Source organism: Protopterus annectens, chromosome 2.part1, assembly GCF_019279795.1.
Source record: "Protopterus annectens isolate FY-2018-M chromosome 2.part1, PAN1.0, whole genome shotgun sequence".
Taxonomy (NCBI): Eukaryota; Metazoa; Chordata; order Ceratodontiformes; family Protopteridae; genus Protopterus; species Protopterus annectens.
Genome location: NC_056729.1, coordinates 1,259,560,375 through 1,259,576,689, shown reverse-complemented (window position 1 = coordinate 1,259,576,689; position 16,315 = coordinate 1,259,560,375). Strand labels below are relative to the sequence as shown.

The 16,315-nt window shown below is 38.7% G+C and overlaps 1 protein-coding gene across 2 annotated transcripts in view; it reads right to left on the bottom strand.

The window, feature by feature from the left end:
- Positions 1-16,315, bottom strand: part of FNDC4 (fibronectin type III domain containing 4) — a 1,069,876-nt gene that overhangs the window by 555,985 nt on the left and 497,576 nt on the right. The window lies entirely within an intron of this gene.

Below are 16,315 nucleotides of genomic sequence, written 5' to 3'. Positions count from 1 at the left end.
ATAACTGAAACTCCTAACAATGTGGACATCCTACAAAATGGCCTCAATGAGACAGATGCCTGGTGTCAAAGCCATGGCCTCAAGCTCAATGCCAAAAAGTGCATTGTCATCCCCTTTGGTAAAAACTCTTTACCCATGAGCTACCACATAGGTGGTAGTCTACTTAACACTGAAAGTGTGATAAGAGACCTTGGGACACAGGTGGACAGTAGTCTTTCCTTTGATAAACACATTGCCACAGTAGTCACGAAATCCTTCTACATGGCACCTCATCACAAAAGGTTTCTCATCCAGGAAAATGAGGTCATTGTTCCCCTGTACTCATCACTCATTCGACCCATTATAGAGTACAATGCCCCTTTTGGTATGTACCTCACAAGACATCTACAACAACTGGAAAGGCAGCAGAAATGCCTCACAAAGAGGATTACTGGCCTCAAACAGATGCCCTACTCAGACCGTCTCAAAAAACTCCAGCTTTACTCCATCGCATATCACCTACTCAGAGGCGATCTCTGCCTAACATACAAAACTTTGTCCAACCCAAAGCTGTTGGACATGCTTCCCTTAAAGAAATCCCAATCCCTCTGAGCTACATGCTCTAGGGACCTAAACCTTGTCACCACAATAAACAGTGCATGCTGGAGGGATAGATTCCTGTCCCAGAGACTTCCCATACTCTGGAACAAATTACCTATCTATTTCAAACAAAGCTCCTCATTAGCACTCTTCAAGAAAAATCTTGATGATTGGATGGGAAATAGGAAATTCACCTTGGGGATCACCTCTGTGGCTCTGCTCGACAGTAGGCACAGGAACATAATTTTCTTTGGAGGCAAAAGCCAGGGTACCTTTTTGGCTAGGCTTGTATAGGCCCTACGGCTGATAGCCTAGTACCTACCATGAACCTATGAACCTTTGAAATCATTGTCTGGAAATGAGCATGCCATTTATATTGTCTGTAGTTTCCCTGCTATTCCTGAAAAAATGAAATGGATAACACAAATGAAGATTTTATTAACATAATATTTAAAGGAATAAAGCAGTATATGAAATATATGAAATAATTAGCTTTATGTATCCTCAACATGTATTCCATAAATTCAGAAATTTCAGGAGTGACAATAAAACTTGTTTTGGAAATCACAGATTTTGTTTTAAAGTAATGCCCTGCAGATAACAAGCACAACCTGGAAATATCTAAAAATGTATAAGGTCCATTATACACCCATTTTTCATTGTATATTAGTTTAGTTCTAGCAATTATTTTGCAATTTCAGACTGTCTTCATTAGTCCATATTACTCAAATAGAACTACCTTTAAAGCACGATCATTAACATGTAGCTAACTCAAACTAATTATCCTTACAAAATAAAAGTGAATCAAGGTATAATAACAATAATCAATATGCATTCTGTCGGTTCAGCTGTGCTTATTTACTTATGACTTGGTTAGACAACTCATATTCCACCTTTATGATGTAAAATCATACATAAGTAAGGAACTAACCTACAAACTGCAAGTCAAAACAGCCAAAGTAAAACTAAGTAGTACAGATTCCGAGATAAATACTAGACTATCCATCTGCAGACTATTACAAGCCTAGCCAATAACATAAGAATCAAACCCTGCACTTGTATTTGAGAGGGTAACACCTTAACTATTATGCTACCCTTTCTCTCTTTAACAGATAAAATGGTTATTAGCTATTAAGTCAAAATAAATAAACTGATATAGACCAGTCATTAACTAATCTTCAATGTTGTAGTAAAGTGGCATTTTAGCCTTCACTTTCAATGCTGCACATTCATTACATTTTTTTAATTCCCAATGGTAGGCTAACTTAAAATTTATGACTACAATGGCTGCAATTAGAATGATAACTTCATGTTAAAATAATGTTAAGGAGTTAAACCCTTTAGTAAAATTTCCATTCTGGTAGTTAACATCCATTGACTACTAATATAGTAGTTAGCTACGGTTAAATTATTCTCGGCTCCAGTAAGTCTTCTCTTCAGTTTTTCCCTTAAAACTAGTCTAACTCTCTACCTAAGCACTCAAAAAGCATCCTACACTTGCTCAGAACTAATAGCAAGCACTAATATACCATGACAATTGATTGCCCAGCAGGGCAAGGCTCTTTAATTACTCCTCACCAACCAAGCAACTAAGCAGCACACCCTATTATTCAGGCATGATCAAAGGGCAATTTCAGGTGTACTCTCCAGTCCAGCTGGTGAATCTGGGTATCCTGAGGCACTGTTACAACTGCCTCATGTACACAGACAACCCTCTTCTCCTACCACAAAACACTAACATATGCAAGAGATGCAATTATTCAGTCAAACTGGAGGCTAAGCTGTCTCCACCCAAGACTGGAACAGACAGTCAAGAGGAGAAGGTTAACACTTGCACCACACCTCCAGCCACACACAGACCTACTAAATCAGCACTGGCAAAAACTACACATAAATACACAAAATCATACTTGGAGGCTCTAAATAAAAACCTGCAAAAGCATCAGAGACCTCCAAAGCAGACACCCATACAACCTGCGCCTCCCGTCACAAACCAGACAACACATAAAACACAAAATCAGTGTGCCGCATCACAGTCCTTAAGGCGAAATAACATACCTTACACACTAGTAATAGGTGACTCTATAGTCTGGCACACTGACGTCCCACTCACTAGGCTGGACAAGCAGAAGGTTACAGTTAGCTGCCTGTCGGGATCCAGAAACTGCCACATAACACAAGGACTCAGGTCACTCCAGAACAAGTACAAATATGACTCTGTCATTGTTCATGTTGGTGTGAATGACCTGAGATGTACCTCCCTGGACTACATGAAAAGAGACATGGAAGAGCTCTCCGATCATGTAGCCCAGGCTGGTATGACCCCGACCCTGAGTAGCATCCTGCCCTCACCAAGAATGATACCTCAGTATAAAGAAAAAAATAATCAATTTCAATAATTGGCTTAGCTTCTGGTGTCATTCAAAGGGGATCCAGTGTCTGTCAGCCTGGGACGACATGCTCGACAAGCCACGTTGTATCACAAGAGATGGCTTGCACCTGTCACCCCTAGGCTTTTGAGTACTGGCCAAGGCTCTTGCTTCCCATAGTGCCTTTTTTAGGCAAGGCTCAAAAGTCAAACCCACCTCCGTAAACAACACAATTAACAAAAAACTGAGGGTTATGCTACTCAACACCAGGGGTTTAAATCTCAAAATGCACACACTCGAAGCACTCCTCAGTATGGAGAACGTCGACATCTGTGCAGTAATTGAAACCTGGTTCAAGGATCCAGAGAGCACCCCAGCACTACTGGGCTACAACTCATACCACACGTTTTGGCCACACAAGACAGACCAAAACACAAAAAGAGGGGATGTATCCATATTCATCAAGGATACCTACACCTCCAGGTTAGTGGTGCAGCATGATACCTCTGAGATCATCCACAAAGCTTCTTTAGCTATGTTAAGAATCTAAGTGGCAACTCACAGATATGCACTGAACTAGTGGAAAATAGCATAAAATATACTGAACCTACTGATATTGCCAACATCCTGGCAGATAGATTCAGTGCAGACTTCACCCCCCCCCACCCTATAAAGGGCCCACAACAATACCGGAAAAGTGTAGTGTCCTGGAAATCACAGATGCACAGGTGAAAACAGCCCTTTCAAAAGCCAAAACACACAGTGTCAATGGGGCCAGATGGTGTCCCAGGCTGCGTCTTGCACAAACTACAGAATGAACTAACCCGCCACCTAAACATGCTGTTCAACCTCAGCCTCTGCACAGGCTAAGTGCCCATAGAATGGTGCACAGCAACGGTTATTCCACTCCACAAAGGCGGGGCCACAACTGAACTTGATAACTATCGCCCCGTAATCCTGACTAGCCTGGTCTGCAAGGCTATGGAGCGCATCATCATGGAACTCATTAACAAAGACATTGGGAACCTCCAATCACTTGACTCGACCCAGTTCGGCTTTGGTAAGGGCAGATCATGCCTACTAAACCTGGTTGACTTCTTCAAGACAGTCACCAAGGCTATAGATGAGGGAAAGGTGGTTCATACAGCCTACCTTGACCTTGCCAAGGCTTTCAACACCATTCCCCACTAGGGTATTACAGAAAAACTCACCAGCCTGAACATAAACCCCTACATCATGAGATTGGTTGCCAACTGGCTTACAGACAGAACTCACATAGTAAGAATAGCAGGCTCCAGGTCTGACTCTAAATCAGCCACAAGTGGTGTCCCACAAGGTTCAGTCCTGGGACCCCTACTGTTTGGCATATACTTCTCAGAAGTACAGGCAAACACAGGAGGACTATGGCTAACCAAGTTTGCCAATGACTGCAAATTGGGAGCCATAATTGACTCTCCGGCTGATGCAGACATCCTCCAAAAGGGTCTTACTGAGACAGACACCTGTTGTCAAGGTCATGGCCTTAAGCTAAATGCCAAAAAATGCATAGTCATCCCGTTTGGGAAAAACAAAACACCTAAAAATTACCACATAGGTGACAGCCCCCTTAATACAGAAGAGGTAATAAGAGATCTGAAGATCCAGGTAGACAGTAATCTCTCCTTTGACAATCATATTGCCAAAGTAGTTAGGAAATCCTTCTATGTGGCCCATCTAATTACTAAAGGGTTCGCATCTAGACATAAAGAGGTTATAGTGCACCTCTACCCATCACTCATGAGATCCATCATAGAGTACAATGCCCCATTTGGGATGTACCTCACAAGACACTTCCAACAGCTAGAAAGACCACAAATGCACCTCACCAAGAGGATTACTGGCCTCAGACATATGTCCTATGCAGCCCGGCTAAAAAAACACTGGCTATACTCAGTGGCATATCGCTTACTCAGAGGTGATCCCTGCCTGACTTACAAAGCCATGTCCAACTCAAAATTGATGGACATGCTCCACCCAAAGAAATCCAAGTCACTACGAGCCACGTGCTCTAGTGAGCTAAACCTCACCACAACAATAAATAGAACACGCTGGAGGGATAGATTCCTGTCACAGAGACTCCCCATGCTTTAGAACAAAATTTTAAACTACATTAGGCAGAGCCCTCACTAACACTCTTCAAGAGAAACCTTGACGAGTGGATGAGTAACAGAAAATACACCCCTAGGATCACTTCATTGGCTCTGCTTGACAGAGGATCAGTTAATTAATCAATGGGGAGGCAAAAGCTGACACACTCTGGCTAGGCTTATAAATGCCCTCAGGCAGATAACCTAGTACCTACCTATGAACCTATATATGTCACCTACTATCACACATTTACAGAGATCATCATCAATAAAGAAAACATTAAGACATGATATAAAACAAAACTGCCCTTGAAATGAAATGGAGCAATTCAATGTTTCAATTAAAAAAAACAAAATCACTTTTCGCTCTACAGTCATGAAACAATTAAAGCTGCCTAGTGCATTTACTAACTTTATTACAGTTGTTTATTCACTACCACTATAGAAGCCATCTTGACACATTGCCCTGTTCATCAAACGAAGCTGTTCTGCTTGCCAGCAATATAACTAACTGAGCATTAACAATGTAGGATGGCCTTTTTTAGTGAAATACCTTCCAACAGTGTAACATGCACTCGTCTGCCAGCAATACATGGCAATAATGTATTCCTTTATCCTAGTTTTCCTGCATGCTTTCAAAACACTGTAACTAATCAAAACTACCCTGTAATAACAAGATTAAGCTATGGGTCTTGGGGGCTGTGAGGCATCCAGAATGCATTGGACTATAAGTGCTGTGCAATGCATTTTTTAGAGCCTTTTTCCAACAAAAATGTGCATAGAGAAAAGAAATTCAATCTTACATTTTTGTTTCAAGGAATGAATACATTGTATCCAAGTTTTAATGCTGAAATCTGACCACACACCATTTCATAATGAACTGAAAACACAAATGCTTGTAAGAATACATATATCATAGCTAGGTATAGTACCTACCCCCCTACCCACAACTCAAAATAGGTAGTTACTTTCTGTATAGCCCCCTCTGGTATTAAACTGGGATTACAATTAAGGCACAAATGCTCACATTTACATTTCTAGCTGTTTGTCATATTTATATACGGTATGCTTTCTCACACCCACCAATAAAAGAAAGCCACATTCTGAATTAAACAAAACTGAAAAAAACTAAATAGAATATAATATATTTGCTATCAGACATATTTAAACAACATGATTTTTATTCTCCCAAAAAAGACAGCCACCTGTTTATGTTTATTTATTCTCTTGAAAAGACAGCCATCTGTATATGTATCAGAGAGTGAAGAAAATTAAAAATAAAATAAAATAAAATAATGATTACAGTAAAGTTTCCAACTTTTTACTTCTAGAGACAGTACAATACAAATTATAATGACCCTTTGTGCACCACTCTAAAGTTTGTAAGGAAAGTTAAAGAAAGAATAGCCATACTGTCTGTGACAATGTCAGGTATTGCCAACTATGTCAGGAGAAGTAGGGCAGTGGAATTGTAACATACGCCAGCACAGCTTGCTGGAATTTTATAAAAAATTATATGTCATTTGTATATCAAAATGATTTGCACAGATGCTTGTGTTTAAAAATGTATTTGTAAAGTTGCTTGTGTTAAAAATGTATCAACAATATGCCCTGCTAGACAGGAAAAAAATATACATGTATATCGTACTGTACTGTATTGTAACTGTTTAAATGTATATGTTTAACAGAGGATACTGCAAAAAAAGAGGTTAAGCTTAACTCCAGCTAAGTTTGATAAACAGTACGAAATTAAATTACTGGGCCTAGGCCATAAAGATGTTGTCCTACAGTTTTGAATGAAGCCAGAGATGCAAGGTCTGTAAGAAGCATGGTTTGTTAGTCTTTGTATGAGAAGTAAACGTTAGTAATGCTTTTATGACTTCCAGAAGCTGCAGCAGATCTGAGCAATGCTCTTGTGTGTGTATTATTGACATGGAGGTGCTAAATCTTGGCAGTTTCTAGCAATGGGGATGGGGTTGCATGGGAACCAGAAGTCAGATGATCATATTTATGTGATGTCATTCTGTACAGAAATAATGTTTTAACATTGGGTGAGACAGAAGTCTCAGGAAAGTCTGTTTCTTGGAATGACATAGAATGATTCCTCCCCTACTTTATCTTGCCTTGCTCTATCAAGTAAGTAGGAAAAGTACTCTAGATCAGTCAGGAAAATATAGTGAGAATAGTTAAGTATTTTTTTCTGGAACTGTGAGAATCTTTCTAGCTGTGCTATTTTTAATATTTCCTGTGATTGAAACTCTGATGTTTTCTGTAAATAGATATTTAGTATTTTCGTGTTATTTTATTATTTATTATTAAATATATTTAACCTTTTCATTGTGGCTGGCTCTTTTGAGAATAGTGTAACCTTTGAGAGTACTTATATCTACTGGTGACACTGTGGCCACTCCTAAAGCCTGGCTGTTTGGTCAACATTACTGTTTATATTAATATTAATTTTACTCAGTATAAAAACACTATAAAACACTAAAGGTGGAGGAGTGTCAATATTCACCATTCACATTCACCAGGCTAGCTAGTTACACAATGTGTGGTGTCTGATTCTCCAAGCACAACTACTAACAGAGACTAATAATCCAAATTGCAAACTTCATGACACCCATGCAGACGGAAAACTGAAAGTTCAAGCTGAATCCTATACACTGCACCGACTGTCAGATCACACACTCATGTGCATGAATCGCCATCATCCCAAATAAAAAAAAAATCTCTCAAAAAAAAAAAAAATCTGGTGGTCCCCTACCATAAACAATAAAAAAAAAAAAGTAACAACAAAGAAGAAAAAAAAAAAAAAGGAAAAAAAAAAACCCCCAATGCAAAAAAACCAGCCTTCAACTGAATCATAAATGCTCCCTACAAAAAAAAAAAAAAAGCTATTAAAGACAAAGAAAAAAGAAAAAACACAAAGCATTCTATAACAATGTCAAGAACTCAAGATGGCAATGATCTAAAATGCTGCTGCTAAAACAATATAAAAAAAAAAATTAATATCATATAAATATAAGATCCTCCTGGCAGATTCAATGAACTGGCACCTCACCTAAGTGTCATGATTAATCATAGCCTCACCTCACTGACAAGCCTTATCTGCAGGCCATGGAGGAGTTATCATGGAACTTATAAACAAAAAGACATTGGCAACAAAACACTGGACCCAGTTTCAGAGCCATGGACAAGGGTAAGGTGGTCCACACAGCCTATTAGACCTTTGCCAAGGCCCTTTGACACCCCCCCCTGGAATCATAGATAAAACTACTAAGTTAGTTATTAAATCCCTTTGTCCAATGGGTGGGTTGCCAAATGCTTACTGATAGAACCCACACCCGAAACACTAAGAGACTCTGGCTACAAAGTTTGCAGATGACTGCAAACTGTACTCATCCCTCATTAGACCCATTATAGAATACATGCCCCCATTTGGTATGTACCTCAAGACATCTGCAACAACTGGAAAGGCCTCAGAAAACCTCCAGTGATCTAAACCTTGTCATCACAATAAACAAAACATGCTGGAGGATAGATTCCTGACCCAGAGAATCCCCAGACTTCTGGAATTGCCCCCCATACATGCATGCAGACTGCCTCTTTGGACCTCTTCAAGGAAGGTCCAGGAAAGTAAATAATGTGGGAAGAAATAGCCAGGGAATTGTAGGGGGCTGGCTTGTAGGGGGGCCTAGATAGCCTAGTACCAACCTATGAACCTATGAACCTATGAACCTATAATTGGGTACCCTTACAAGAGCCTTAGAGTAGCTGGCTTTGGAGTGTCCGTGGTGGTGTAACTACCTTACAATCTGGGCAGAAGGGGGCATAGCTAGTAAATCTGTGCTAGCCTTTCCCAGGTGTGCGCATGTGTGAAAATCAAATCTCAAACAGTGTGTATGTGTATATGTCAGCTGCTTAGAGCAGGGACACAAAGCATTTGTTGCACAGAGAGAGAGAAATACAAACCCTGGACTGAGTGTGTTGTCTGTGTGCTCTTAAGGAAAATTGTGCTTGATGCAGGGAGCTGCATCTGGAAATACTGGGTGAATCCATTTGTGTTTCAAGTGAACATCCCTCCCCAGTGGCAGTGGTGAGGATACAGGCTCCTAAATTATTGGTTCAGAGTGGGGACATCACACTGTCCACAGCCCAACACAAGATATAGTGACCTGTGAGGTTTGGGATGAATACTAAAGAAATAATGACAATATTACCCGCCCCTGACACAAAGTGACCTTCTGTGTACACCCATGAGCAGAGATGGTTTTAGATTACAAGGGGGCCAGGGCAAAAGTGATTACTAAGTCTGTGTCAAAATCTGATTACACACATTGGTGTGTAGAGGCCATAGGCTCCCAGAAGTTCAAAAAGTCTGGATATTTTTTGATGCATTTATCTCTTATTTTTCAGAGATGACTGTTATACTGAGCAAGTGACAACAGAGTCAGTTACTTTCATCCAGGCCACCCCCACCAAGAAGTTATAGCCAGTTTTATGTACATTTCTGGCCTCTGATTGTGATAAAAGGAGATGACCATGTAGTGTATTTCACCACTTTTCTAAACAAACAAACAGCTGACACATTAAAAAAACTGTGTATTGCTTCACATAATCATATTAATGCTGTAAAGCCAAAAATAGTAAGCCAGCAGTAGCAAAATGCTTGTCAATTTCTTCCACAGAAGACAACCACAGCAATGATACCTACTCTGTCTATGCATATCAGGTGTTAAGTTATGCAGTCTGTCTTACTTCTCACAAAAGCACACTAGTCTTTCAAACTATATAATGACTGTTTAAATTGAGCAAAGACAAGAAGGACAGCCCCATTCATCCAGGAAAGCCCAACGACCACCCACATCCACAGTTCATATAAACAAGTTGGCAAACATTAACATATTCCTATTCAAGTTGCTTCATACAAATCAGAGTCTTAAAAAAGCATCTGCTTGATCACTGCCAGCATTATTGTAAAACCAGTAATAAAACTTATTTCATGGCACCATTTCCCTCATCAAACTGCCCACACAAATCACAAAGCTCGAAATGCTGCCCAAAATATTTGGTTGATCACTGCAAACAGCATTATTGTAAATATAGTATTATAAGTGCTGTCATCTCACTGAAACCAAGTCATTCGTCTTTGTTGAGAATTCTGCAAAATAACCCTGATTTAACCTTACTTCTACCACTCGTATATATTAATTATTTTTTTCAGATGGCTTTGTACCTAGAGTTGAATGTTGCTAAGGTCACATGTCTTGAATGTTAAATCAAGTGGAACAACTCCCCCCAGCTCACCCAATGCTCTTTGGGTACATTTCCTTTACTAGGTGCACTTATTTATTTAGTTAGTTAGTTTAGAACATAGAAACATTGCTCTAAAAAATAAATAAATAGGGAAAGAGCACCCTTACAAGCATGGCACCAGAGGCCATTAGAGGCCATTTCATAGTTCAATACATAGCTCTGTTCTGTACTTTGGTAAAAAGACTATTTGACCATGCTGAATCTCTATCTCTCTGAAACACACACATGGATACACATACACAAAAACAGTCACAGAAAAATAAAGAAACATACAAGGATTTTGCATGTGTTTTAATGGGAACAAAGTTTAGTCTCTTTTAACAGGGTAATAAAACTTAAAAGGAAAGGCAGTAACAAGGAACTTAATGAAACATTCATTGGACACAGCAAAACACTGGAGGAAAAAACTCAGGTTTAAGCAGTGTATAATGGTGCTGTGGTAGTGTTGTCGCCTCACAGCAAGATGTCACGTTCGATTCTCAGCTAGAGCATCTTCTGTGTTGAGGCATGCGTGAATGGGCCTGCCTTCATTGAAGGATGTGCATCAGGGCTGTTAACACGGCATGTAAAAATCCACTACCAAACATGAACGGACCGGAGTTCTGCTGTGGTGACCCCTAACTGGGATAAGCCAAAAGACACAACAACATAATGCTTCATAAAAAAATGAAATACGGTGAACAGTTTCTTAGGCAAAGGCAAATCCAAACTTTTCTGTAGTATATAAAAACAGGCATATTGTACCATATATTAGCATATTCATGGTATCTGCTCTACTCTCCGTACTCAAATGCAAACACAGGTCATTATATTTCATCCTTGCTATTGCACTTGCTGTCAATGGCTTAACCCACTGAGGTTTCATGTAATGAATATTCAAAGGCTGTGGGTTTGATCCCCACATCAAGTGTCTGGACTAATTTTCTAATAATGATGCTGTAGTGTCACACTTCAGAAATCGCTGACCATATTTTCAAGAGATCTTAGCTTTATATAAATAAATACACTCCAGTGATTTAATCACCTCCACACCCATTAGAAATCTGATTGCCTTCGTTCATAGGTGTGTTAGGTAATGCAGGTTGTAGACCGCGATCATACAGTCCACAGAGCATATCTTGACCTGGCCAATGCATTTGACACAGTCCCCCATGCTGGTATAATTAGCAAGCTTAATGCTTTAAAAATAGATCCACATGTGGTAAGATGGATCACAAATTGGTAAAAGTTGTAACACACTCACAGTGAAAGTGGCATATGCTTCTCCTGAGAATATGAAGGTGAGTATTGATGTCTCATAGGGCTTAGTGATGGGACCCCTCTTGTTTGGCATCTACTTTTCTGATCTCCAGAAGGAATTGAGCAATTTATGTAACACTGGAATGAATGATAAACATATATGTATAATGCATAAAAACTATGTCAAAAGTCATTATGGTATTTTTTTTTCTATTAATGTATGCATGTCTATGTCATGATTAAAATGTGAGAATTAAATTAAGGCCTTTAACATCAAAAACAAACCATCAGGAATTTACTTTCATAAAACCTAGTGTACTAAAAATGGTCACAAGTTAAATACAAGAAAGTGCAATATTGTCACATTTGCTAATCATCTCCTCCCTAGCGTAAATCACAGATAATTCATGCTTCAAAATGTGAAGGTTGTTAAGGACCTTGGGGGATAGGTTGATAATTCCCTATCCTTTGATCATCATGCAATTAATGTCATTACTAAGACCTTATATACTATACCATGGAAATATCATCCAGATCTGTAGGTCATTGCTTCCATATATTTAACATTGATTAGGTAAATAAATGAGTACAATGCTCCCTTCACAAATACCTCACTAGACATAGCAAGCAACTAGAAAGACCCCTGAGGTTCCTAACTAAGAAGACCACAGCAGATTATGTCATGGCATGTAACAAAAATACTGAAAATATAGAGCACAAAGTCATGCCATTTAAAAGATTTGTCCTTGGTTCATTAAAAGACATGCAAGATGCTGCTGGAGTGTTCAGAAACCAACATGCAACCTAAGATTGAAACTCAGGGCCTTATCTTCTCAGACTTACACTTAAACATCTGCACTGCGTATTCATATTCAACACAGACCAAATGGTGCCATCAACAAGAAAAACCTCAGCACTGGAAACAAAAAACTTCACACCATTAAGAGGAAAGAAAGGATTAATAAACTCATGGGATGTAAAGAAAGTAATAACTGCAGCCCCATCCACTTTCTGCTAATCAGAAATGAATGTACTGTGGACAGATGTACAGCTGGAGTAAAGCCTCATCTACATTAACTGTGGACTCAGAGCAAAGGAATTCCAAATCCTCTCTGCCCTGCTAAGATTTTTACTGCAGTGGAACTGATCTTAGACTTTTGGTCAGACTTATGAACGGCCATAGAATTCAGATGGCAGACTTTCAGATGTCCATCTTCTTGCTCTATTCATACCTACTCTGCCGAAGGACTGATATAGGTGTACACTCTGGAAAGTGACCAATGACTGTGATATTGAATCTCATTAATTTATTTATCTGACATTTGTTTACTGGGAAAGTCCAACTGGGATAATATCACATTTTAAGTGAGGCCCAGAGAGAAAAGCTCCACATTGACATAATATGATTATAGTGAAATAAAGTTATAACAAAACCTAATACAGAAGAAAGCCATATTAACTAAGTAAAAACATTCAGCCTCAGCTCATACAGTCTGAACCTATACACACATAGTGTAAATATTGGGTCAGCTGTATCGAGTTGAAAAACAAATCATTGTTAAAAGATAAAGTATTCGTAAGTTACACTTCACATAGATGACATTAAACGCACTGAGTGTAGTCTTCGGAACAGAGATGAGTAGATAATATAGCCTAGGAAAAATGTACTTGATGTTTTTAAAAGAAATAGAGTTTACTAATTCCTTCTGTCTGAACTAAGTCAAAGTATGCTGTTGATGGAAGGAGGGAGGGACTAATTCAGCCTGGGGTATAGCAAGAGCAGAGAAAGGTGATATTTAGTAACTCTTTTAGCAGTGTTTAAATATAGAGAGGTTACAGATAGATCTAATATGCAGTGTGATAGAATTTCATTTTTAGCAACAGAGTATGAGTACAGACTTTGACCACAGGATTTGTGGGGTTATGTATACTGAGAAGATGTTGTTCATTAGAATGAAGTCTGTTAGAGTGATAGGAATGGAGAATAGTAGTAAAAGTAGGGCAGTCATCGGTGTTTCTGAATAATGCTGTGTGTGGAGGTAAGCTGTATGTAATCTAAGTGATGAGGCAGTCTGAGCCAATTCAAAGTCTTAAGGGCAATGCGGTGATGGCTGGAGTATTGTTTGTTGGTGGACAAGTTTACAGCCTTGTTAAAGCATGCCTCTAGCTTATTTTTATCTGTATCCTGAAGGTTGGTAAGGATGGGTGCACTATATAAGGGAGATGGGAGGAGGGAGATAGTAACAAAAGTAATTTTGGTGGTGTCGCTAAGGAAGTTTTTATGGCTGTAGAACATTCATAATTTTTGGTGAGTCTTTTAAAAATGTTACTTTGAACATGCAGGTCAGATTTAAGGTTATCTTCTATAATCAGTCTAAGATGTTTTGTCTAGGACTCTACTTCAATTTCAGTTTTGTTTAGTGAAAAGATTTTGAAATTCACTTAATTGGGCATTTGTGTGGTTTGGGTAAAAATAGCAGTAACTTTGTTTTTTAGGGTTGAATAGTAGCTGGGCATTATGGAGCCATTTTTCTACTGAGAAAAAAACTTTTTGTGTGATGTTATTAGAAGCACATATAAGTGTAGAATCATCAGCATAATGTATAACAGAGGTTGGACCTATGGAGGTAGAGAGGTCATTGATAAAGATATTAAAGAGGAGGGGACCAAGAATAGAGCCTTGGAGTATACCAGTGAAGACTTGCAGGTATGGTGAGAGAGTATTCTGCCATTTTACAGGCTGGAGCCTGTCAGTTAAATAGACATTGAACCATGGTAATGAAGAAGGGGATATATACCCCTCTACCTCTTAGTGCAAGAAATCTAGACAATGCCTAAAATAATGGTGGGACAAAGGCCTAGAAATAAGGACAGATTTTAAATATTGCTCTTATAAACTTAGAGAGTTGCTAGATTAACAGGATTTGTGTTAGCATGTACTTCCTAAAAGATATTAAGTCTGAAACTCAGATGTATGTCATTATTTAGTGACTTTGATCCACAGTGATTTGCGAGCAAGCCACATCTTTTATGAGGAACAGACCAAAAATATGAAGCAGAAATCTGGACATTCTGTGAAAATCTATACTGTTGAGAGCTATGAGGAGATAGTTCATATCGAGACAGTTTACACAGGAGATTACGGTGAGAAACTGTATCGAAGGCATTTGACAGGTCAAGGAATAAGAAGGAAACAAGTTTGTCTGAGTCCCTGTACTTGTTATGGTGTCAGTGAATCACAATAGAGCAGTAGTTGTACTGTGTGTTGGATGGAAGCCATGTTAGATGGAAAATAAGAGCCATTCTTGTTGAAGATAGTGGAGGAATCACTTACGAATACACATTTCAAGAATTTATAGCAGCGGTGGTAGTATTGGAATAGATAGAAAGTTACAGACATCAGCTAAGATGCCATCTTTTAGAAGAGGATTTTTTTTCCATAGTGAGGGTACACAGGATTCAGAAATTGATCTATTGATAAGTATGGACACTGGCTATGGCATTGGCAGCTATCTTAGGTATTCAGTTGGGAGGTTGTCAACTCCAGTCAGCAAGGTTTGAATTTAAGTAGAAGTTTTTTATCATTGATATAGAGACAGATCTTACGTGGAAGTTGCTAGCAATGGATATATTCGGTGAACTACGTTCAGGTTGAGATGCTGGGCAGGACTAAAAAAGTGGTAGCATGTATAGTGTATGGAGAATGTTGGTTTTGGTCTGACCTGTTGTTCACTGAATTACTAAGCTTGGATGTTATGGCAGGGGTGGTAGAAGCACTGGATGGGGGTGAAGAGCTTTTTGTAATGGAGGCAATGCTTTCTATGAGTAGGTGTTAAATAAGGTAGCAATTTCTAATAGAGAGCTGTTATCAGAAGGGTTGGCTTAATTATTTGAGCCCAGATGTAACAGGTTACATATTGATTTCCAGAAGTTTTAGGTGCCATTTGTGTGTTGAAGTTGTAGATAGCTATAATTTTTTTTTATCTAGGTTAACTTCTTTTTTACCCAGATTGTGAAATTCTCTATAAAGTTGCAGGTTATGGGTAGTTTTATGTTTAAGCCATTTTTTCCCAATATTTGTCCCTGTTAAACATTGTAGATTTTGTCTGGGTAGTAAGTAATGGTGTGTGGTTAATCTTCACTCTTTTTTTTTGTGGAGTGGGGTGTGACTGTCTTGTTGAGTTGAAGAGTCTTTAGGCCAAGCCAATTAAAGGATTGCAATGCATTGATGAAGAAGTCTATGTTGAATTTAAAAAGGCTTTTGGTTGCTTTAAGTTGGTCAGTCTTAGGCTGGTAGGTGGTATTTCTATGGCTATAAGCTGGAAGGTGGTCACTATGTGAGCTTGGATTGGTTCCAATTGTTGTAAATTGACTAGGATCAGAGAGCAGTATCCAGTCTAGAATTGCATCTTTATTGTTGGTATTGTTGAATCTACTGTGTGTTTTGATAAGTTGCATGTAACCATAAACATTTATACTAGCTAAGGGAAAGTCTGATATAAGGTTTTGCCAGTCAATATTTACATCTCCTAGTATGGTTTTTCATATAATTAGGTGTCCATATTTAGTTGTTATATTATTTCCAGGTGGGATAAACTGTAACAAAATATAATAATTTTTTATTTTTAAGTTTTAGCAGTGATACTAGTATTTTGGCATTTTGGAACATTGGTATGTTGTGTGAAT